General features: G+C 40.7%; 1 protein-coding gene and 1 long non-coding RNA gene across 2 annotated transcripts in view; both read right to left on the reverse strand.

Annotated features, from left to right (window-relative positions):
- LOC122791568 overlaps positions 1-22,948 on the reverse strand; it is a 108,513-nt gene extending 85,565 nt beyond the window's left edge. Inside the window, exons 1-2 of the long non-coding RNA XR_006363169.1 lie at positions 22,891-22,948; positions 619-656 (exon numbers count right to left, since the gene is read on the reverse strand). This is a non-coding gene — a long non-coding RNA (uncharacterized LOC122791568). The remainder of the gene's footprint in view (positions 1-618; positions 657-22,890) is intronic.
- PTCH1 (patched 1) overlaps positions 1-24,868 on the reverse strand; it is a gene marked incomplete in the record, with an annotated part of 1,119,051 nt that overhangs the window by 797,019 nt on the left and 297,164 nt on the right.

The raw sequence follows: 24,868 nt of genomic DNA on the forward strand, positions 1-24,868 counted from the left end.
TCCTTGCATGATGAATTTGAACACTTCTGGCAGAAAGCAAAGCTAGTGCCACTGCACACAGTAAGCCCTCTCATAGTGAAAAAGCACAGCCAAATTTATCAGCAGATGTTACTCTTTCTCCCTCTCTCCCAACTGTTTACTGTCTGAGGCAAAAGCAAAAGATGTGAGATGGAAAACAATTTCCTTTTTTCTTTTTAAGAGATAACCAGGAAAGTTGTGTTGTAAGAGCATCTGCACTATTTTAAAACTAAAAGGCATAAAAAAAAAGAGCGAGAGAGAGAGAAACATTTTAATTTCAGTTAAACTAGCAAGATTCCATAGTAACCCCTGGACAGCAGAGAGGTTAGCATTCTACAAAATAGCTCAGAGATCTAACAGCATGCTGCTCCATAAATAAAATCTTTTTATCTGGCAGTTCTGGTCTAGCTAGGTGACCCAGCAACCATAAAATGTGAGAAGTGCCAGCTGGTTCCCACATGCAGGTACCAGTACCCAAATGCAAGGACTTGAATAGACTGACATGGGAAAGCAGTACTACACAGGACAGGCATACAAAGTTCATTCAATGAAAAGTAAATTGCGTCATATGGACAACTGATAGCAAATGTTATACTATACCTCAACATCAGCGGCATCAGAACAAACTGACCAGCTACCTGCAAAAGAATTAATCACATTTAGATAGACAATATTTCAATGAAAACCATTATACTAAAACTCTAAGCAATTATGTACTAATCATAGTTCTAGAGGACTTTCTAAAATATCCCTACCATGCAAAGTTTGTGGAATTCCTTATTTTTTTAATTCTATTACATATGAAAAGGAAGGTTAAAAATGGGATGATAATGCAATATTAAACTTTACTATATCTATTTTGCATAGTGCAAACCAAGAGGAGGCAAACTACAAAAATACAGCAACAGTCAACAAGTTATATTAATAAAACGTAGTTAGTCACAACCTGCACTCTCTATTTTGATTCACATTTGCTCCTTCAAGACCATCTCTGAAAATATATAAATGTGTCTAGAAGCACACTTGTATAAAAATGGTTAACAGCCAGTATTTTATGTTCTGATGAAGCTCGAGATTTACCCAGGTGAAAGCGCTTAACGTGTACTGTGGTTTTTACTGCATTGTCGTTTTTATTACTGCAAACAACTGTGTGCAACATAAAAAGAAGGTTTTGTGGCTCGTGAGGTGGTGGTATGCTTTTCTTCAGTTATGTTTTGTGCTACTGCTGGTTTCTGGTCATTTGAGTTTTATAATGATGCTTTCTACTGTGCTACTGATAAGGTTGTGAGGGTTACTGAATAGTAAATCAGATGCGTTGATTTGATATGGCAACTGTAGGTGCAGAGCATAGGTTAGCTCTGTTTCTGAGAACCAGGTCCAACATTTTTGAATCTCTAGTTAGGACTTGAACCAGCTAGACTAGGGAGATGGCATTATTTATTTATGATTTAACTGGGAAAGTCCGACTTGGAACAAAGCCAATTTTCAGCAGAGGCCCAGGGAGAAATACTCCAGATGCATGCCTTTGTAACGTGGGAGGAAACCGGAGCACCCGGAGGAAACCCACACAAATGCAAGGAGAACATACAGACTCCACACAGAAAGCACCCCAGCCAAGAATCGAACTGGAGAACCTCTTTGTTGTGAGGAGACACTACTGCTGCACCACTGTGCCATCCATTAATGAAGTCCAGGAATTTTTGTGCATATTTATTTGAAGTGATGTAGGTTTCACAGTTAAATGCTGGGATAGCTGAAGTATCCTGAGAGAATAGTGTTAGTCAAGTTAGGAAGGGATGTCTGTTTAGATATACTTCATGGACCTCAGATGATATGGAAGAGGTACGGTAGTTGGCTACGATATGGTACAGAGTTCTACTTGCTGTGAAAAGGATATGGAGGAGTTCAAGGTCACTGTCCTGGCTTATGAGAGTCTAGATACGCAAGGGCTTCTTAGAAATGCAGATACTCTCCAATCCAGTAATGCCATTATTTTCCGTATTGGGTCTGAAAGTGTGGTAAGCATTAAAATCCTGTACTGTGGCAGTGCTATAGCTGTTCTGAGGTCATGCTTCAGTAACTATGCAAACATCTATATTTTAAAGAGATAGGAATGCCTGTAAGGAGTGAGACTTCTTGCTTATGGTTCGAACACTTTTACTTTTGTATAGTATTGAGTTTTGATTCATTTGAGGAGACTGGCCTACCCTAAAAATATACACTTATGTATAGGCCAGGACTCCTCAACAAAGCCATAAATTATAGAAGTGCAGGCCATTCAAGTTGTCATTCATTCCCTCCCAGGCTGATCTACATATATTGGATCCTCTCTGAATGATGGCAACTGCTTAGCCAATAAGTGAAGTCCGTTATCTTTTGTTTATATTGTCGTATGTTGGCAATGACGGGATACTGCTCAATACTAGTTTCCCACCAATTTCATATGCATGTTCTGAGGACTCATCATGTCTCTCTTCATATGATCCAAGACGGTATGTCTCAAGTCATTCACTCCCACTTGCATAAGGACGGTGTGGTATGTTTACTTAGACTGAAGGGACTTGAGAGTCCTAGTGACATTAAGGATCCTGGCAACTGAGAAGCAGCTCATTAATCTCTGCCCTTGCTCAGCCTGGTCAGTGATGCATAGGTGTCTGACTATGGACTTATTTATGAATTAGACATTACCAGAAGTAATTTCTTGGCCTTGCTACCTTAAGGGCTTTGGCCTCCCAGTTGAGGGACCCCATTTCTTAACAGCATTTTCTGCCGTGTCTGTGTATGTTGTTTGCCTGTAAGTGTGGTACTAAAGGTCATGCATCTCAAACCCTCTTCTAGGAGGACTTTGTGGTATGGGCATAAACCTTCTAAGTACCTCAGCATAAGAAGGTTTACTTGTTTGTCTAGGACACTGTGAAAAATGGTTGTGTGAGGTGGGTGTTGGAACTGACAACATGCTAGTTAAAGTTCATGACCTTTGAAGATAGGTGGGCCTCCAAGGTTAGCAGATACTTGCACCGCTCACAAGGTTAGCAGATAATTGCACCTCTCACATATGAAACTGTTTATAGAAACAAAATTCAAACAGATGTCAGTCAGTATAAGACAATTCTTGTATTGCCTCAATGTTCCTGTTGATATCAAGCTGGCAATATATGGTGGGGTAAACTCTGACTTCAATGAGATTTAGTGCCTGGTGAAATAGGGAGTATTAAAGACTGCTAATTAAATAAACTTGTAATAAGGATTTAAATATTAGAATACTAGGATGAATGAGTCAAAGCACCAGATTTACAATTATAAATTATTTTATTTGTTGATTTATCTTTTGCTGCCTACACTAATTCCTCTAGGCTAGTGGCATCTTTTCAGGGGAGACCTTAGGTGGTATTTATACTACTAGTGGAAATCTGGCCAGGATATCAAGGAATTTCCCCTGCCCTGCTATTACATTGTATCTGCAACTCTCTCATTTCCTAACTCAGTGGCAGCTGGGAGAAGCACAATCGTCAATATGGAGGACATGAGTTAGATGAATAGAAAGGAAGATGTCTGTTCAAAACTATTTTAAATTTCATGCAACAGTATATTTATTTGCACATGTAATTTAGTATATTTGTACATATAAACTTCAAACTGAATTGCTAACAGCTTTAAGTATAAAGTCTGATTATTCAGTTTTAAAATGTGGGCTCCTTTACTGCTGTAGTTCTCACCATACACAGCTCTTCAGCTAAACTGTTTCAGCCATACCAGACTTTCCTGAACAGTAGTGAAGCAAACAATGGCTAGGTTGGTAAGGGAATTTAATTGCATCCCCAATAGAACCTTTTCTGTTCTTTACAGTAGTGCCCCCCCCCCCCCCCAGAGCTGTAACATGAAAAGACAGTCTCCTTTTGTTTAGGAACTGTATTATCTGAACCGGTGTTCAAAGATTTTACTCTGGGGTTACATATGCAATGGATTTTAAGCCAGTCATACTTTCAAATTATTTCACTGGGATTTATGTGCAGCTATTTGGTGGGGGAGGGGCATCTTATCAGAACAGGAATCTAGTAATAAATTCCCAAGTATCTGTGAGATATGGAACCCTGTAATGGCTCATGAAGACCTAGCATTTCTTTGCCAAATATCTGATAAAACAACTGCAAAACCTTGGCTAAAATAGTGTGTTCCTTTTCTTAAAGAGGCATGCTGAAAAATACACATACAGCTTTTAGTCAAAAAATTATTGCATCATATTGAGCTGCTGCTTAATTACATCTATTTACTTTTGTTTACACTTGCTAATTTCCACTCACTGGGTGTTAAATCTCTTACAGCTGAAGGCATTAACAGAGTGCTTCTTATACTACAGGTTTTGAGGATGACAGGAAGCAGTAGTAGCCAGTTTTACCACTGTGTACGCACCAATCTGATGTCGCCTATTAGGACACAGTAAAACATGCAACTAGAGACTCAAGAGTTTTATCTTTATCTAGTAGCGCCAAGATAAAGAAAATACAAATAATTTTCTTGTTTGAGGATTTGTTGCAAGTTTGTTTAGCTGATTTAGTGGTAGAAACACTACCAACTAAACACACTACTCCAAGCAACTACACCTTGAAACAGAGCTCAAATAACTCATTTTTACAACACGTCTGAAATGAGGCAGTCTACAAATGAATAAACCAAAATATGACAACAAGCAATGCACCCTTTTGCCCCACACCCATTTTAACTTTTTATATTCTCATTCTAATGTCAATGCCAGTTAGAACACACAGTGAAAGATCAGTCTGCTTTTCTAGAGAACACAAAACCAAACTTCACTCAGGCACTAACACACTGGTGCTAACGCGAGAACCCAAAAACACATACTACCTCCAGCTATAATGCTGAAGCAATAGTAAATACAAGCAATCTCATTTCAAGCAAAACCATGTAAACTTTTTATGGAATAGGACACAAGGTCAGTAATTTACTTATAACTGAAGACCTGAATGGGCATCCACCAAGAATGCACAATAACGACTATATGACCAAAAAATTACCACTTTATCCTAGAATACCAGTGATGGATGTAATCCTATATGAAGGTTAAACTGCTCCAGCACTTAAAAGATTAAGGCCTCTCATCATGTGCCTTTAAAAAAGCAACTTATGCACACTGAACATGAGAAATCATCTAGGTCCTGTTTAGGGCATCTGGATTTAATCTGACTGAAATGGGATCCAAGACAGTAATAGTTCTCCATGATGACAGCATGAGAGGCAGTCTGTTTCCAAATCTGTTGAGGTGCTAGTGAATATTATCATGATCTAGGGGTGATGTTATGTACTGCTGCCACTAGCTACCTTTGTCTCCAATTTCCTACTCATAGGTTTGGTAGGATAATAATAAATAATAACATAATATAATAAATTGGTAACCAAGAAGACCCAACGGACACAGTCCCTTTTCAGGGGTGACCTGAAAGCAATGTCTGGTTAAGTGACTTGGCTCAAGGTCACAAAGTAGGCAAACTAGGCGAAGGGAATTGAACCCTGTACCACAGGAAATACAGAGTACAACTTTAACCTCTGTGTCAACTGCCAGTCAATGACACAGTTTTGACATTTTTGAAAGAAAGGGCAACGGGACGTTTTAATGGTATTATCATATGGAAAAGACCTATGCTTGCTAGGCAGGAATGATTTACTATCACTGTCATGAGAAATAACAGACTCCTCTATCTTGACTTGAGAGACCTGGGCTTTAATGGAGGTGAGCAAGAAGATGGTCTCTACCCATACTTGAGATCAGAGAAGGTTGAGGGTACCAAACAGATAATATATGTTACCAATGATTTACCAGCTTGGTCTCTTTTGAAGTTCTTTCTTATTCTTTCAGAACATGTTGTCCTAGAGATCACCATGTCAGGTATGGAGTCCACTTTGTAGAATCATGCCAGGGCCCATGGAGGGGGGTCACCTCCCTTGGTCATTAAGCTTCTTGAGTTTATGGTTAAACTGAAGGAAATTTGGGAGATTTTTGGGGATTTTCATGAGGAATTTTCAGGTTCCAGTTTTGAACTTTGGAATCTGTTTAAACATTTCCTTAATGCAAAGGTATGGATGTGTGTAATTAAGAAAAGCTGGGATTGCAAACACAAGTTAATTTATTAAAATGCAGCACTATGGGCAACACTAGGACCATATGTGGACAGAAGCAGTCAACTTGATGGATGCCTGCTCTTCCTCAGAGCATGCACCCCAGGACTGTTAAACCTACAGATCTGTGCAGCCGCGGAAAGAGTTGGATGGTATCCTTACACCAGTTCTCCTGAACATATCAAGCGGATTTATATTTGTCAAAACTAGAAAGTATTTGGCCAACCTCTGTACTGGGAACAAGGTTTTCTTCACCAAAAGGTATTATCTATCTGTTAATGGGAACAGATCAAAGGAATTGAAATCACTAAGGGGTCGTTTGGGAAAAAATCAGTTTGCAATATTTCTTGAAGGAGCGGATTTTCTATGCCTCAGATGCACAACACGCACTTAAATATCTTCTACTGAAAAGCTATCACTGAGGACTTCCATTAAAACTTTGAAAATAGGAAAGGCTACCAGGCCTAATGGCCTGTCTTGACAACCTCAACAACTGCATGCCATCATCAACCCCTTCCTACCATTTTCTACATCAGGCCAGGGGTGTCATGTCAACTGTCACCCTCTCCCTATTCAATGCACCTTCGACACTCATGCCCGACTGTCACAGGTCTTTTCTCACACAATCCATCCATATCTTTGCTGGACACCTTTGTTTCCTCTTGCCTTTTTTCCTGTCTGTCCCAAATCATCTTCACAAAACTGTCCTCTGCTTTCCTGCATGTGCCTAAACCACCATAATCTGTTCTCTTTGACCTTTTCTGCAACTGGAGCTAGTTTGACTTTTGCCCTTATGCCCTCATTTCTTCTTCTGGCCTACAGTGTGCATCCTACTACCCATCTCAGGTACTTCACCTTCATCACCTTTAACTTTTTCAACTGCTCCGTCTTTACTGCCCAGGTTTCTGTACTATAAAGTAGCACTGATCGCACATTTGCACACCTTACTTTCCAGCTTCTTTGGCATTCTTCTATCTTACACTACCCCTGGCACTCTGTGCCAGTTGGCTGCAGTCCATCTGACTCTAGCTTTGACCTACTCATTCAGACTTCCCTTCTCCTCAAAACACACCACCCTAGTACTTTAAGCTGTTAATCTGTTCCACTATTTTCACTTCTCTCAGTTTTTAGCTTCTTCTGATTTCCCCATTTGCTGCCATTACAGTGGTCTTATCTGTACTCAGCTTCATCCCATGTGCTTTCAGTTTTGCATTTCATTCCCCGATCCTTCACTGAAGTTTATCTATATTCCCACATAATCTGCATGCAGCAAATTTTTTGATCTGCCACCTCTGACTTGTTTGCTAATATAGTCCATCCCCAGTATGAACAGCAGTGGGCTCAGAGCTGAACCCTGATGTACACACATACACACACACACTGGAACACCTCTGTGAGACCAAACACTGTTCATACTTGATTCACTGAGTCCTTGTACATAGCTTGCTCCAATTCTACCAATGTTTCTGGGACTTTGAACCACTGCTGGACTTCCCAAATCAGCTTCCTTGGGATGTTGTTATATGCTTTCTCCAAGTCTTAAAATGCCCAGTTGGACTCTTTCCTCATTTATAACTTCCTCTCAAGTATCTAATCTAACTGCAGACAGTGGGTCAGTTGGGTTGCAACCCAATCTAAGTCCAAACTACTCAACTCCCACCTTACTTTCTACTACTATGTGCATTTGTTCATCAATCACCCTTTCCAGAACTTTCACACAGTGTGACAGGAATCTGACACCTCTGCACTGCCCACAGTTATGAACGCCCCATTTGTCCTTGAACACTGGCACTAGTGTGCTTGTTCTCCAGTCATCTGGGATACGTTCTCTCTCTCCATACTGCTACACGTACCCTCAGGGGCCAGTTCTCCCATCTCTTTCACAACATCTTGATTATATCTCCTGTGAACTCATCTGATCCTGCTGCTCCCCCAGACTTTTCTTTCATTAGTACTGTTCTTACTTCTTCTAGGGTGGGCCCCTCCTCTTCTCTAATCGTAGACCATGTCTGGGGTAGTACAGCTTCTGTGCAGTTTCTTCATTCAGAATCTGCTGGAAGTACACCTATCTGCCTTTGATGCCCTGTGGACTGGTGAGTAGGTTGTTGCTGGAATTTCTTATGAAGGGTGTCTGACTATCTTTCTGTCTTCACCTTGCAACCTGATGCAGTTTCTTTGTAGCATCTACTGTATCACTTGCAAGAGGGTCTATAGTAGTTGATCGAATGTTTAGTTAATCGAATAACTAAATGATCACTAATAATCGAACACACAAAACCATTAACGGCATTTCCACTCAGGGAAATAAGTAATTTGGCCGTCGTGTGGAGTTTGTCCTTTCTTCAATGTGGAGCAATCTCGGAGTTGGTATATTTAGTTAGGGGGGCTGTGGGGGGCACAGACATTTGTGTTTTTTTTTTTTTTTTTTTTGTTGGGCAATGGCATTGTTTCCCTGAGTGGAAACTGCCATTTGATGTGTGTGCGTTTAGTGATCGACGTTTAGTTCTTTGCTTAACTAAACGTTCGATCATCTGGTATAGATTCCTTGCAAGAAGCTAGTAACAGTGCCTGTGATACCTTGTTCTTTGCTATTTCAAATCCTCTCTTAGCTTCATTGTTAGCCAGCTAGTATTCCTTCCTAGCCTGGTCCATTTTTCCTTCCTAGCCTGGTCCATTTTTTCTATCTCCCACTTTTTCCTGTACTACTACTTTCATTTGCTGAGTTGCTGGACTTCTGAAGTTTACCACTAGCTTTCCTTATGTACATCATTGCCATACCTAGAGCAGCTGCAGATCTGTTCTGTAGTCCTCACACATGCTGTTTTGAGACACTGCCATTCTTCATCTCCACACATTTCCTCTTACTGGAGGTGTTACAGCCCCATATAATTTCTTGAACTGTTTTGCTTTCTCTCCCATCAACTTCCAGGTCATCAGTCTAGTCTCTGTTGACCTTAATGCCTTCTCTGGCCACTGCTTGCAGCTATCAGCAACCAGTGGTTTATGCTGAAGGCTGACTTTCACTGGGGAGGGTTTGCAATTGGTGATTCTATCTCGCTGCCCTTTCCTTACAAGGAGGAAGTCTACCTGGGTTGCACACTGGCCACTCCTGTATGTGATCTTGTGACTGTCTTTCTGAACCATGTGTTGGCCAACAACAAGCCATTTGCCATACAAAAGTCTAGAATGGCTTATCCTTTATACCTGTTGCCCCACTCATGTGAACCCAGGCAGTTCTCATTCTTGTTCTGTTTGTCCTGATATGTACATTCAGGTCACCCATTACTAACACCAATTCATGATGTCCTGCTTTATCTAGTAGGTCCTGCAACTTCTGTCTGAATGCACTTTTCCTATTTATCACAACCCTGCAGTGAGGCACAGGCTGAGATTATGAACACTGGCCTATCATTACAATGGAGTCTGACTGCCATGAGTGTGTCACCAATTCTGATGGCATCCCTCACTGCCTTCTGAAGTCTTTCCCTTACCACAATCCCTGGCATGGGTAGGCCAGATCCTCAACCAACTTATCATTGGCAATTACACATGCTCATTTGGTGACATGAGTCAACACAGTTGGATCATCTAGAGCCAAACTTTTACACCACAGAGTTGCTAGTCATGGCATGGTACACAGTTTTGCTATATGTGCTCTCCTATTTTGAGGACACTGCCCACCTTGCATCTTGTGTTCTAACAACTGTCAGCTGTCATCAACCACTGCCAAAACAAGCCTATCAAAAGCCCTCTGGGCATCCATCCCTCACACCAGGAATGGAATTCCCCTCTGTGGGGCTTCATTTAGGCTGAGTATCCAGCATGTGGGGCTTCATTTAGGCTGAGTATCCAGCATATGAAGTCCCAAGGCAAAATGCATGGAATGAAAACAGTTTCACCTGGATGGCGTAAGCCCACTACGAAATGCCTAAATGTCGTAGCCCATATGGTTATAAGAATCTTGTAATCAGCACTGAGAAATGTGTCTGTAACCTCCAGGACAGAATCGATTTTTACCATATTTCTTAATTTTTTCCAAAGTAGCATTCTATGAGACTGGAGAAAAGGTGACACCAACATGATTCAGATAGACAGGCAGAAGATGCAGGAAACCTGACAGCAGCATTATAGCTTAGATGACTGGCAGTTGGAATAATTGTTAAGGTCTTAACCTCCCACAGAACATTCAAGGATCAATGCAGATCTATAGCCAATGCCTTTTTGGATTTTACATGTTCCCCGTCTCTTTGGTTTCCCCCCACCTCTGAAAAAACATGAGTGCTTCAATCTCATACACATCAAAGAATGGAGCTATGGGAAGTAGCACAGACTCTAGATGGTGCTGTATAGGGAGAAAAGTTGTACAGACCAAATGCTTTTGGTATCTACTGTGGTGCACAGTATCCTCAAGATGGGCGACAGCACAGATCACAGACTGCATGCCGTGACAGGGCTAGCCACTCAATAGTGTAAAAATATGGCTCTAGGTGTTTCGGTCATGTTAACTAATGTTGCCAAATAGGCATGAGTATTTTCCTGTGATAAGTAGGTTGAAGACTCAGCCTACTCACATTTATGCCAGGAACCCATGCTAATGGTGGGAGGGGTGTAAAGTCCCCCTACTGGTCAGTGTGCGCCCGCCGTAAAGCCCAGCAGTCCTGGGTAAATAAGCTACTAGCCAGCCAGTGTCCATTTGCCCAGTTCTGGTTACCTAGGATAGCTCTATTAAGTGAAAACTGCATGCAAAACCAACTAACCTGACAAACATGAACTAAGAATTGCTACACTCAATTTGTTACCAGATGTAAATTCATTTCTAAACAAATTCTTATGTGCTTTAAAATTTAAAAGTAAACTATGGAAATAGTTAAGTTCTTTGCACTGAAGTGCAGGCTGTGGCAGACCCTAAAAATGCCTCCAAATTTGAATGGATTAAGAACCCAAACTACTTGGTACATGGAAGGCTCCAACAGTTGAGAAAGTTAAGGACATCTATTCCAAGTGGATAACTTTTTTTTTTGGTCCCCAATATAGTTTCCTCTAGGCCAACAAATAGAAATTATTAAAGTTTTCATATTCAAAGTTCTACACCAATTTCATCTTTGATTTTTTCCTGGTAAACTCATTGTTCAGAACTAGCAAAAAATGCTACCTACATTTTTCTTTTGGAATCTTGTGACATTCAGAGTAAGAATGTACTGTAGAAGTCGAAATAAATGCCAAGAAGATAAACAGTTGACCGATATAATCAGCTTCGTACTAATAGCACAATATATAGATGATTATTACCCGGGTTTCTGACTGTAACCTATTTGTTATGTTTTTGAGACAATGTCAAGAAATTCACATTAACAACAAAAGCTAGACGGATGAATCTCTGCATCCATTTTGAGAATACAAAGTTACTTTCTCTAAAATGGAGAAACCCAATTATAATTCTTTGTAGTACATGGTGCTTTACCTGCTACTTGCGCTGCCATTTCCAAACTCGGAGAGAAAAAAATTAGGAGAACCACTGTTACAGCTCTGAAAGCCTTTAAACTTCAATCTACCTCCCAAGTCTTTCTAGTACATACAGCTTTAGCTGCTCCAATGCATTATATGATAGAAACAAAGAAGAAAAAAATTCTCTAGGAGCAGGAGTTGTTCTACATCTTTAAATGCTATAACACTCTCAGCATTGTCTCACAGACAGTTGCAAGAAACAAAATGTATCTGACCTGTAACAGCTTTAAAATTTGTAATACACTCAGTGCTGATACACAGAAGACATCTTGCAGTTCAATGTGTATTGCAGCTTTTAAAGCTGTCTGACCTTCCCAGCACTTTTCTCCAATTGCAACTGTTAATCCAGTGAAACTACAGCATAACAGTGCTGAAAGGTGTTTAACAGATTTTAAGCATCTTAGCACATTTAAGACCGTGTTCAAAATGTGTCATCTTCTTGGAGTTGGACCATTACAGTACACTTCTGTTAAAGGATAGAAGACATTAATATCTTGTGTAAAGGATTAACAGATAAATTAACTCATTGGTCACAGTCAGTGATGGAAGTAATGATTCAGGTAAAATTTGAACCAAATAGGGCCAACAGAATCAGATTTCACAGATATGACAATGGTAGTGAAACCCTTAAACACTGGCTAGCTATTTGTTCTTTTTCTCCATAATACAAAGGAAATTACAATCAAATGAAATGTAGATTAGGTCTCTTATCAGACAATTAGAGACTACTGCACTAACAGAATGAGAAGGGAAGCATTTGCTAACATTTTCATATAATTTTAATAAGAGAAATGTGCTTCAGTTTAAGGATATGTTGGAAAAAGAATACCACTCAGTGACAGACAGGCTGATAAAAAGCCTTACAGTAAAAAAATCAAGGAAACATTTGGCATCTCAGACCTGAATGAAGTTCCTAATCTTTACAATCTATCCTCAATAATGCATACATGGGGGACAAGCATAGAAGACCAAGAGTGACCTATGAACTATTTCACTTCCAAACACTTGATGAGTCACTCCGATATTGGGGGGGGGGGGGGGGACAACTGTGCTCTCCACAGTCTGGAAGCAAGTGACTGACAGCTCAGAGTTTAACCAAGATGCCTTCTGATATCTACATACTCCACATCCTCTCGAGCTCCCTTCTCATTCTGGAAGTATCCACACAGTGAGCTAATACAGTTGGATATCCAAAGGGTGACTTAGGCAATGTTCTACTCTACATCTTCTTCAGCAATAATGTTATTTGCCTAGAGATCTTACATTTCTCATACTTGACCTTAAAACACTTAAAGAACATGCTCAAAACCTCTCTTAATAGGTGCTGATGATGTATGGAAGTGCCAGCGGAGCTTGAAAATGAACAAATTCTGGCCAGAGGTCCAGTAAGCCTGCTGTTTGCCAAGGGGTTTTACTATTAAACTGATAACTTCAATAAAGATATTGAGGGATCCCAGTATCTAAGGAGACGCCCCCTTTTTCTGAGGTATTCCTAACTTTGAGGTTTGTCATATTCAGCTATAAAAGTGGACCCACTGGAACACAATACATGTAAAGCACTTCAGCACAGACACTGCCTTAATGGTGACACCTGCATACATGCAGCTAATAAATAGAAAGCCTAAACTGCAGACATATTTGTATCCATTTACTGACACTTAAAAAAAATAAGAAAACTGATACCCTATATAAAAGGAATGAATGTGAAGATGAATGAGGTCATATAACAAAACTCAGCCAAGAAAATCTGCTATGTTGTACTGAATGCAGAGTTGCCATCTATACGATGAAAGTACAGTCACAAAAGTGTTACTTATCTGCTGTAGTATGTGTACTACTGCCCCAAAGGCAGTTTGGGTTATCTGCCAAGATAACCGAGTACTGGCCAGCTTTCAAAAGTCCAGACTCCTCTCCTGTGACAGTTGATTGGCACATCATATTCTGAGAAAGATGTCTTCAGCTATCACAGAGAGTGAATATTCATGCTTTTTTGCTTTCTCAAAAAAGAAAAGCAATTGAAGCCAAAACTATCTTGCAAGAGTAAATTTGCAGCCATTCACAATACCACATAAAAAAAAATCCAACAACAACTGAATCAAAGACACTGATACCTACCTCAACTATGCACAATGTGGGGGATGGTAGCTGGGTGCTGCCATTGAGGAATTCCAAACATCTACTGTTAGTTAACTACTGTTACAGTTAAGTAAGACTTAATACAACTGTACTATGTTCATCATTCCCACTATATCAGTGGTACTTTGTATACATTCCCAAAGCTTAACTTACCTGGGAGGTGGAAGGAGAAGATCTGAGCCCCTGGAGAATGGTCATAGCAAAGCCTGCTCTGGATCTTGAAAAGGAATCCAGTTTGCAGTGGTTTGTGAAGGTATGAACATAGGACCAGGTTTCTGCCTGTAAAATGCTTCGAGTCCACTCCTTTCCAATATACCATCAAAGATAAGGCTCTAGTTGAGTAAGCCTCAATTTTGCCTGGAAGAGATTTACAATGTGGGAGTAACAGAAAACAGAGGACAACCATCAGTGCAATAGTAGCCTTAAGACATGTTGACCTTGCTTAGCCCTAGTACAGCAAACAACTGGTCAGCATTCCTTAAGGACTTTGTTCTGTCAAGGTATTACCTCAGATGCCAGTGCACTTCCCAAGGCATGTAGAATCTTTTCTCCATTTTTTTTTGGACTAGAATAAAACATTGGATGGCTTGATTCAAGGTAAATTCATAAATAAATTAAAGCATGAATGATGGATTTGTGTATAATGTAATCCTGTCCATAGGAAAAATCAGTGTTTACCCACCATGTGAGCTTGCAGCTCATTAATTCATCTTGCAGATGCCCGAGTAACGATTAAAACAGTCTTCCAAGTAATGAACCATTAATTAGCCTGGAATAAGGATTCTAATGGAGGAAAGGTCAATTTTTCAAAAACAAAGTTGATATCCCAGGGAGGAGGAATTTTTACTTACAAGAGCGTCTCACATGCAACACTTCTTTCATAAACTGTCCGACTACAAAAGGAGATGAAAGGGAAGGATACATGGGCAGACAGATGGCCACAAGATACACTTTGACAGAAGCTCACACAAATATTTCAAAATCAGAGGGCTAGAAACCCTTTTGCGACCTCACCAACATGAGGACTCTATGCTCCAGACCAGAAGTGTACCCCTCACTGGTAAGATCAGACCATAAACTAATCTCACTGGATATGCACATCCCGACCCCAGCCCCTTTCCAGAAAACCACAGTGAAAAACTTCTCTAAAGCAAATTTCACACTCCTCAAAACCGAGGTGGAATCCTTCAGAGCCCCCTGGCCTGTGGAAAATACTGCCCAGACCACAGAACCCTTTATAAATGCATTATATGAACACCTTCAGGAATGCATGGATCATGCAATCCCAAATAAAATAAAACCAAGACCCAATCCTCCAAAGGCAGGCGTCCTGTCTGGTGGACCCCAGCCATAAACAAACTATACAATAGGAGGAAGCTACTACATGATGGAGCAAAATCCCAAAAAGGAAAGGCATCTCTGATCAGTATTAGCAAAAAAACTACGGGCACTCATAAAATCGTCTAAGGCTAGCTTTGAGAGAAAAATTGCACAGGACACTAAGGATAATCACAAGGCTTTCTTTAGTTATGTTAGGAACCTTGGTGGGAATTCCCAGATATGTTCAGAATTAGTCCAAAATGACAAAAAATACACCGAACCCACAGACAATGCCAACATCCTAGCTGACCGGTTCAGCGCAAACTTCTCCCCCCCTTCCCCACCAAAAGGGCAAATATCTATCCCAGCAGAGTGCTGCCCCCCTGACATCTCTGATGCTCAGGTAAGAGCTGCCATCTCCAAAGCAAAAAACACAGCATCAATGGGACCAGATAGTGTCCCGGGCTGCGTCCTGCATGAACTCCAAGAACAACAAAACCCAAACATACAACTACTGTTCAATCTCAGCCTTACTACAGGATATGTACCCAAAGAGTGGCGTACAGCAACAGTGATACCTCTCCACAAAGGTGGTGCCTCAACGGATCCTGGAAACTATCGCCCCATAAGCCTGACTAGCTTGGTCTGCAAAGCTATGGAAAGGATCATCATGGACCTCATAAATAAAGATATTGGGGACCTACAGACACTGGATCCTACCCAGTTCAGCTTTGTTAAGGGCAGATCCTGCCTCTTAAACCTGGTCGATTTCTTTGAAACAGTCACCAAGGCCATTGACGAAGGGAAGGTGGTCCACACAGCCTACCTGGACCTTGCAAAAGCCTTCGATACAATACCCCACTCGGGCATTATAGATAAGCTCACCAGCTTAAATATAAACCGCTATGTCACTAGATGGATTGCAAACTGGCTCAAGGACAGAACCCACATGGTTAGAGTTGCTGGAGCCATGTCAGACTCCAAACCAGTTACAAGTGGCGTCCCACAAGGCTCAGTCCTGGGACCTCTCTTGTTCGGTATATATTTCTCGGAGGTACAGGCCAATACGGAAGGACTGTGGCTGACCAAGTTCACAGATGACTGCAAACTGGGTGCCATAATAGACTCTCCAGCAGACAAAAGCATCCTACAAAAGGGCCTCATAGAAACAGACAACTGGTGCCAGAGCCATGGCCTCAAGATAAACGCCAAAAAGTGTATAGTCATCCCCTTTGGCAAAAACAAAGTGCCCACAAATTACCACATAGGTGGTAATACACTAAGTATGGAAGAAGTAATTAGGGACCTGGGGACCCAAGTTGATAGCAATCTCTCATTTGACAACCACGTGGCCAAAGTGGTTAGAAAAACATAGCCCACCTAATCATGAAGGGATTCACATCTAGATCAGGGGAGGTCATCGTGCCTCTTCACTCATCCCTCATCAGGCCCATAATTGCGTACAATGCCCCTTTTGGGATGTACCTTACCAGACACCTGCAGCAACTGGAAAGACCCCAAAAGTACCTCACCAAGAGGATCAAAGGGCTCAAACAGATGCCATATGCTGCCCGGTTAAAGAAACCCCAGCTCTACTTAGTGGCATACCGCCTGCTCAGAGGCATTCTGTGCCGGACGTATAAAGCCACGTCCAACCCAGAATTAATGGACATGCTGCACCTCAGAAAATCCAAATCCCATCGAGCTACGTGCTCAAGAGACTTGAACCTTAGCACTGAAATAAATAGGACATGCTGGAGGGACAGATTCAGAACCCAGAGGCTCCCTTCACTCTGGAATAAAATCCCAGCCAGGTTAGGCAGAGTCCCTCATAGACTCTCTTCAAGAGGAATCTTGAGTGGATGGGAGATCGTAGGTTTACCCCGGGTATCACTTCTGTGTCACTGTTAGACAGAGGTACAGTATACTAACCTCGAAAAAAGGGCAATGCAAAACTCATTTAAAATGGGTGGCGAAAGCCAAACACACTCTGGCTAGGCTTATAAATGCCCTAGGCCAGATAGCCTAGTATGAACCTGTGAACCTGTGTGCTTATGGCTAGGCATCTCATAGATAATCTTTTCCACTTGTAAACGCAAGATTTTCTAGTTACAGGTTTTCTTGCCTCCTTAAAAATACCTCCTACACATCATCATGGAATAAGTGTTTAAGAGGTATCAAAACAGAATCATTCAAGCTGTTCATTGCAATTCCTCTAAGCTGGGTGTACCACTCACCCATATGGTGTGTGAGCACATCCAGTCTGCAAAGAAACTTGTGGCAATTGCCATTGGCCAGTTCTATTAAAAAACAGGACCAACTCTGCCTGGACCAAAAGGGGGTTACAAAAATGACCTTTGGTAATTCTTTCCGAATCTTTATAAGTACCTTGGGAACCATTGGAATGGAAAGAAATGCACATAGGAGAATTCCCAACCATGGAAGTGATAGACCACCTGTCTTCCAAACATGGCAGCAAGGATGTCTTGAACAGAAATTTTCAGTTGTCTGTTTTGAAAGAAGGTGAATAGATCCACTTGAGGTGTTCTTTACATCTGGACCAAATCCTGTAAGACCTCTACACTGAGCTTCCACTCGTGAGGGTCTGCCCAAGAACTGCCTAGTCTGTGGGCCACTGTTTTTCTCCGATGGACTGTACAAACCTTAGAGAGTCAGAAAATGCTGTAGAGCCAGCTCCCAGGACATCACTGCCAACTGAGAAAGAGGGTATAAATTTGTATTCCCTTGCTTGTTCAGGTATCACATCACGGTAGTGTTGTCTGTAACCACTAGAAGAGGACCAGGAATCCTTAAATGGTGAAGAACATTTAAAGCATGAATCACTGCCAACAGCTCTTTTAGGTTTATGTGCTTTGGCATGTCTTGTGGGCTCCCATAAGCCTTGCACTTGAAATCTCATGGGCCCTGCTCCCCACACAACTCGAAAAAGTTCATCTGAACAGATTTGACTGACATCTGAAGGGGGAAACGGAGTCCTGGATTCAGAGTGAGTTGATCCCTCAAACACTGCAGTTCCTGTTTCACAAATCTCAGTACCAGCACCTGAAAATTCAGGATATGTCAAAGGTCTCCCTCCTCCCATGCACAAGGTTCAAGATTCAATACTGACCTCTGGCCAATGCCTGTTTGGAGTTTGCATCATCTCCCTGTCTCTCTGTGGTTCTGTCCACTTACAAAAAATATGCAAATGCTTCCATCTCAAACTCACTCAAGAACGGAACTGTGGGCAGCAGCACACACTCAAGATTATGCCCTACAGGGGTAAGAGTTGATAGGACCAGCTGCCTCGGGCATCTACTGTGCAGAGTCCTCAAGACAGGACAGCACAGATCAAAGACTGTATGCTGTAGCAGGGCTAGCCACTCTCTATAGTGTAAAAATATGGCTCTAGGTGTTTTGTCATGTTGACTAATGTCACCAAATTGGCATGAGTATTTGCCTGAAATAAGTGGGTTGAGGACCCGGCCTACTCAGACCTATGCCAGGGACCCATGCTAGGGAGGGGTTTAGTGCCCCTACTGGTCAGCGTGTGCCCACCATAAAGCACAGTAGTCCTGGGTAAATAAGCTACTGGCCACACATTTTCCAGTTGCCCAGTTTGGGAAACATAGGGTAGCTCTATTAAGTGAAAACTGCATGCAAAACCAATCAACATAACAAACAAACTAAAAATTGCTACACTCAATGTAGGTTCACTGACAGGATGCAGCCTGGAAGTGGATGACATAAGGAAAAGGATGGACATCCTATGTATCCCAGAGACAAGGTGGAGGGGCAGTGCAGCAAAACCACTTGGTTTGCGATTCAGAGTGTACTACTCAGGAGACGGGTAGACTAGAAATGTTGTGGGAATTGTGGTGAGGGAAAAGCATCAGAAGGCAGTGAGGGGTGTCATCAAAATTAGTGATGCACTCATGGCAAACACATTCCAGCCTAATGACAGGCAGAGATTATGAATACTGCCCTATGCCCCATGGAAGGGTTGTGATAGAGAGGGAGGAGAAAAAGTGCATTCAATCAGCAGTTGCAGGACTTGCTAGATTAAGCAGGACAACAAAACTAATGTTGATAATGAGTGACCTGAATGCACATATTGGGACAGACAGAACAGGATACAAGTACTGCCTGGGTCCACATGGGGCAACAGGAATAAAAAAAAAGAGAGAGACCTTTTTAGACTTCTGTCTGTCAAATGGCTTGATGGTAGCCAAGTCATGCTTCAGAAAGGAAGAGTGTCAAGATCACAAACAAGAGTGGTCATCATGCAACTTGGGTAAATCTCCTCCTAGTAATGAAAGGGCACTGGGGTAGAAACAGTGATTGCAAAGGTCATTACCAGTGCAACAGTCGGCCCACTACATAAGCCACTGGTTGCCACAATCAGCTCCAAGCAGTGGTAAAATAAAGTTCTAAGGTCAACAGAGACCAGGCTGAAAACCTGGAAGTTGAGTGGAGTGGACAGAAAGCACAACAGTTCAAGGAATCACTCGGAGCTCTAGCACCTCAAGAAGAAGAAAAAATAGGTGGAGGTGAAGAATGGCAGTGCCTCAAAACAGCATGTGTGAGGACTATAGAACAGATATGCATCCATGCCAGGTATGGAAATAAAGTACATAAGGAAAGCTGGTGATGAAATACAGAAGTCCAGGAAGTCATTAAAAGAAAGAAGTGCAAGAAAAAATGGGTACTAGAAAAGATGGACCAGTCTAGGAAGGAATACTGGTTGGCTAGGCTAAGAAATGAGTTGCAATAGCAAAGCACAAGGCATCAGAGACACTCTACCAGCTTCTGGAAAGTGATCCAGTTGATGGCACAAAGAAACTACAGTAGGTTGCAAGACAAAATAAGATAGTTGGGCACCTTTCATAACGGATGCCAGCAACAATCTGCTCACCAGTCAACAAGACATAAAAGGCAGATGAAAGTACTTCCTGCAGCTTCTCAATGAAGAAAACCACACAGCAGCTGCACTGCCTCAGACACAGCATACAATGAGAGAAAAGGAGGAGCCCACCATAGAAGTAAGAACAGCACCAAGGAAAATTAGGTCAGGGAAGGCAGCAGGGATCAGAGCTATGATGACAAAGATGTTGGGTGAGGTAGGAGAGAAATGGTTCCTGAGGGTATTCATAACAGTTTGGTGAGAAATGCATATCCCAGATGACTGGGGCATAAGCATATTAATTAGTCCTAGTGTTCAGGAATAAAGGGGGCATTCACAACTGTAAGCAGTACAGAGTATCAAATTCCTCTCTCACTCCATGAAAATTCTGGAGAGGGTGACTGATGAGCTATTCAGATTTGAATCAGGATGCAGCATAACTGTTCCAATGTTTGCAGTCTTAGGAAGAGACTTTTTGCCTGGAAGATCTACCCATTTTCCCTCTTTATTAGGGGCGTTGGATTAGATGAAGCCAAGGAATTTTTTGAGCAGACAGTTGGTGACCACAGCTCAGTCAGCTTTCAAACAAACAAACAAAAAAAAAAAAAAAAAAAAAAAAGAGAGACCCGTCATATCCCAGGAGTCACAAACCACCACTACCCCCCTACTGAGTCTTTTTGGGGACTGCTGGAATACATATTGGTGTCTTGCAGGCAGCTGTATAAACATCTTCCAAGGCCTGTAAGAGTGGGGAGATAGTCACAGAAATGGGCATCTTGTCCTCTATAAGGTCATATACCCTGTTCAGCTTTGGTGTAGTTCCTGACTGCTTTCAAGAAAGAACATAACTAAGCCAAGCAATCGTACAAGGAAAAGTGAAAACGTTTTGACTTCAGCTCAGGTTCATCTCCAAGAGAATCAGAGTGACTGGACTCAGTGTCAGCCTCGAAAATCACCATTGTCCACATCATATTCCTCACCATTCTCTGAAACAGAAAGGTCTCTAGTCAAAGTAAGCACTAGAGCCATGTATGGGAACAAACACCAGAATTAGCTGTCTGCATAACATGCAGAGCCAAGAAAAACATGTTAGCCTTATAAACAGCTATAATCTGGTTATTACCTATATGATGAAGCTTCTGTTTCTTTTTCTTGCAAACTTCACTACTAGATGAAATATCTGGGGACAGAGTATTGTGGCTGGTAAGAGGTCTTTTACCCAGGACTACTCGTCCACTTAAAAGGTTTGGTTCTCCCATACCTGCTCCAGGTGTTGCAACAGCCCTGAAGGATGTGTCAAACCCACTTTCCATACCGGCTGGCAAAGCTACTCTAGAAGGAAATGGGGCATAAGGTAAGTGGACTGCAGGCCAAGCAGTGGCCTCAAAGCATCACTAACAGTAGGTCGAGGCATATTTTATTTTCTTTTTAGGTGCAAACAGATTTGATGCAAGATCCATCAAGTCAGGGGAGAGAATACCAGCCATAATAACAACATGACAGTACTGGATAATGTATCACAATAAGCACTTAAAATTTTAATAAGTAAGTATGTCACTGCACAACTACATTCTGTGCTATCACAAAATCAAAAACTTTAAATGTGTTTACAAATCTTTTGCAACGACAGAAGTTAAAGAATATCCGGTACACAAAGTCCAAACACCAAAGCAACCAATAGGCTAAAACCAGTGTTAAAAATTAGCTCCACACACTAACCACATTAATCTGCAATAAAGTAATGTTTAATAGCAATTTAAACTATTTTATTTTCAGAGTAAAATCTCCACAGTACATGCAAATGACAATTTGTGGTAAACTCGTGATATGATGTTAACACACAGAGCAGAGTCATACATGTTTTTAATAATATATAAATGCTGCAAAAATTCAAGTTATGCAAAACTTTCCGGACAAAAGATGAAAAAGCAGAACAGTAAAGACAGGCGCAATTAATTCGCACAAGATAGCCCCTAGTGTCTAACAGCATGCATGCATGCACTTCTAAGAGAAGTACTGAAAATTTCTTCAGAAACAGAAAGAAAAATGAGTATTTGTCAAAGACAGAAGCCAAATAACACTGTTACTTGCAGAAATTCCCACAGTAATTACTGAAAACACTGACAGAAATAATATATTAAAATAAACATTTTTAAAAGACACAAATAGAAAGAGAATAATACATCTAGTATAAAATGAGAGAGGCAATGTGTCCTCAAATGGGGCTCATCTGAGAACTAACCAGAAAAATCAGCACTGGATCCTTTGAAGAGTCAAAGAACTTTCTTTGTATGTCACAAAAAAGAGTGAACATTCACTTCCCGTGATAGCTGAAGGCTTCCCACTCAGGGCTTGCTCAGTCAATCAGATATCACAAGAAGAGAGAGGGAGGGCAGTCTGAGTTTTTGAAAGCTGGTCAGTGCTGGGTTACCTTGGCAGATAACCAAAAATGCCACTGAGGCAACTGGAATGATGAATACCACAAGAAATATGCCAATATTAAATTACTACTACTGTGTTAATATTGCTCAATTTAGGTTCTATTGCATTTTTATGTTTTATCATTGCTCTTTGAAAACGAAAGCTGAATTTTTTTTCTTTTTCCAGCCGTCTCTGCTTTCATACAAATATGAAATGCCATTTTTTTATAACTGCATTAAATGTGAAAATTATTAATAATGAAGTGCACTATTTTATACCAGCTTTACATTTCAAGTAAAAAAGAATCTCTTTATTTTTCTGACTACAAGATTCCCTTAATTGTTTCTAAAACAATGAAGAAAATCTTGAAACGTAATGGTTAATTTGAACATCCTATACTGTGAAAACAAACTAGATACATTTAGCCATACTACTTGAAATGAAAATATACTTACACTGTTAGCAAGGTGGGAAGATATTTTCATTGTAATGCCAGAAGTCCTGGGACCAACCTAAAGATTTAAGCATAAAATATATTCTTGTTACTTATTCCAGATGAAACACACACACACACACACACACACACACACACACACACACACACACACACACACACACACACACACACACACACACACACACACACACACACACACACACACACTCTCTCTCTCAAGTGCAAATAAGCTAGAACTGGTTGATATGCCATTAAAAAGCAACTTTCGATTTTGCATGCTTTCAAATCATTCCTTGTTTTATATGGGTTAATGCTTACAGTGATCACTACCAAACTGTAGTGTCACATAAAAGACAACATTTTATATACTGCCCAGATCAATAAATTCAGGAGGGCAGCATATAAATGCAAACAAGTTGCACAAATATGCTTTCCCTTTAATCTGACTCCTAAAGTGCTGCATACAGAGAAAGTATGATATATGTACAGCATACTATGCACCATTTTGGCAACTGGAGCAGACTCAATTACATTAACAGATAAATGGATAACTATGTGTGAATCAAAAGGAAATTAAGCTACAGAGGGTACAGTAAGGGGGGAAGAATTAAACATATAATCTACTAAATGAAACGTGCTTTGTAGGTTTCAACAGTCCATGGTACTGAAAGCACTTACTGAAAAACATGTTCTTTGGGCATTTCAAACTCTCAGCCTATTAAAAATCCATTAATGGCAGCAATACCGTGACAGAAATTCCAAGACCTCTAGCACCAGTGAATTTCAGTTTACTTTTACTTCATACTGACAGCAACACAGCTTTAACACTTCGATGACACAGATACTTTGAATAAGAATATACAAATAGTTACATACAGATTCATAGGTGTGTACTAGGCTACTGGCCCTGGAGTCTTTGGAAGCCTAGCCATAGGATTACTCTGGTATAGTGCCACCCAACCTTAGTTCCTAGTGCCTCTGTCATTTTCAAATGAAAGTGATTAATCAAATAATTATACAAACAAGAAACACAAACATTTAAACATTTGCAATAAACAAGTAAAACATTTTAAAAAGAGATGACATCTCATTAATCATTCAAAAGCTGATATAGAGAAATTATGGATTCACATGGCTATATATTACCTGCAAACATTTCACGACATATCTTAAAATAAATTATTAAATAACTAAAATTTAAACTTTTTAGTTTGATGCCTTGGAAGGAATAAATGTGATACTACATGGAAAGGGGACAGCAAGTTATACTTTGGCATTATTTTAACATATTCATGAACACGGTTTCAAGGCTGAAACAGCAGATTCAAATATTGTAGGAATACAGTATGGTAACACCTTAGATACATACCTATATTATTTTCACAGTAAGTGCATGTTATTAGCCTCTTTGAAGCATTTGACGAAAACAGCTAAAACAATTTTTTTGGTGTCTATATTACTTTGTCAAACATTTACATGTTCGAACGTCACATAGTCGACACCATATGATCGAAGTAAATCTTCGAACGTTTTCGTACAGTGCGGAAATGGAAGTTTACCATTGTCTGCACTGTAGTGGGATCTCCGAGTTGGTATATTTAAAGAGTGGGGGGTATGAGGGGTGCAGGGGGGCTTGCCCCCCTGATTAAGCTTTCAGGTAGGTTTTTTTTTTTTTAAATTTTCGAAATTTTAAGAGTTCGAACATATAGTGTTTGAACTTTCAAATGTTAGATAATCTAATATAGACCCGACTTTTTGTGCTATCAATATGAACTAAAATAAATGAAGTTTACTGAAGTCCGTGTTCAAGGAATTTCTTTGACTGGGTCACTGCCATAAATGGGCTTCAAAAAGGCAAGTAATATATACTGCGTGGGAAAAAAACATAAAGCGCCCTTTCAGGACCTCATAACTATCAAAACTAAAGGGGAGCTGCCCAGGGATGTCTTAAGTTTGACCTCCAACAGCTAAATTTT

Source organism: Protopterus annectens, chromosome 17.part0 (assembly GCF_019279795.1).
Source record: "Protopterus annectens isolate FY-2018-M chromosome 17.part0, PAN1.0, whole genome shotgun sequence".
Taxonomy (NCBI): Eukaryota; Metazoa; Chordata; order Ceratodontiformes; family Protopteridae; genus Protopterus; species Protopterus annectens.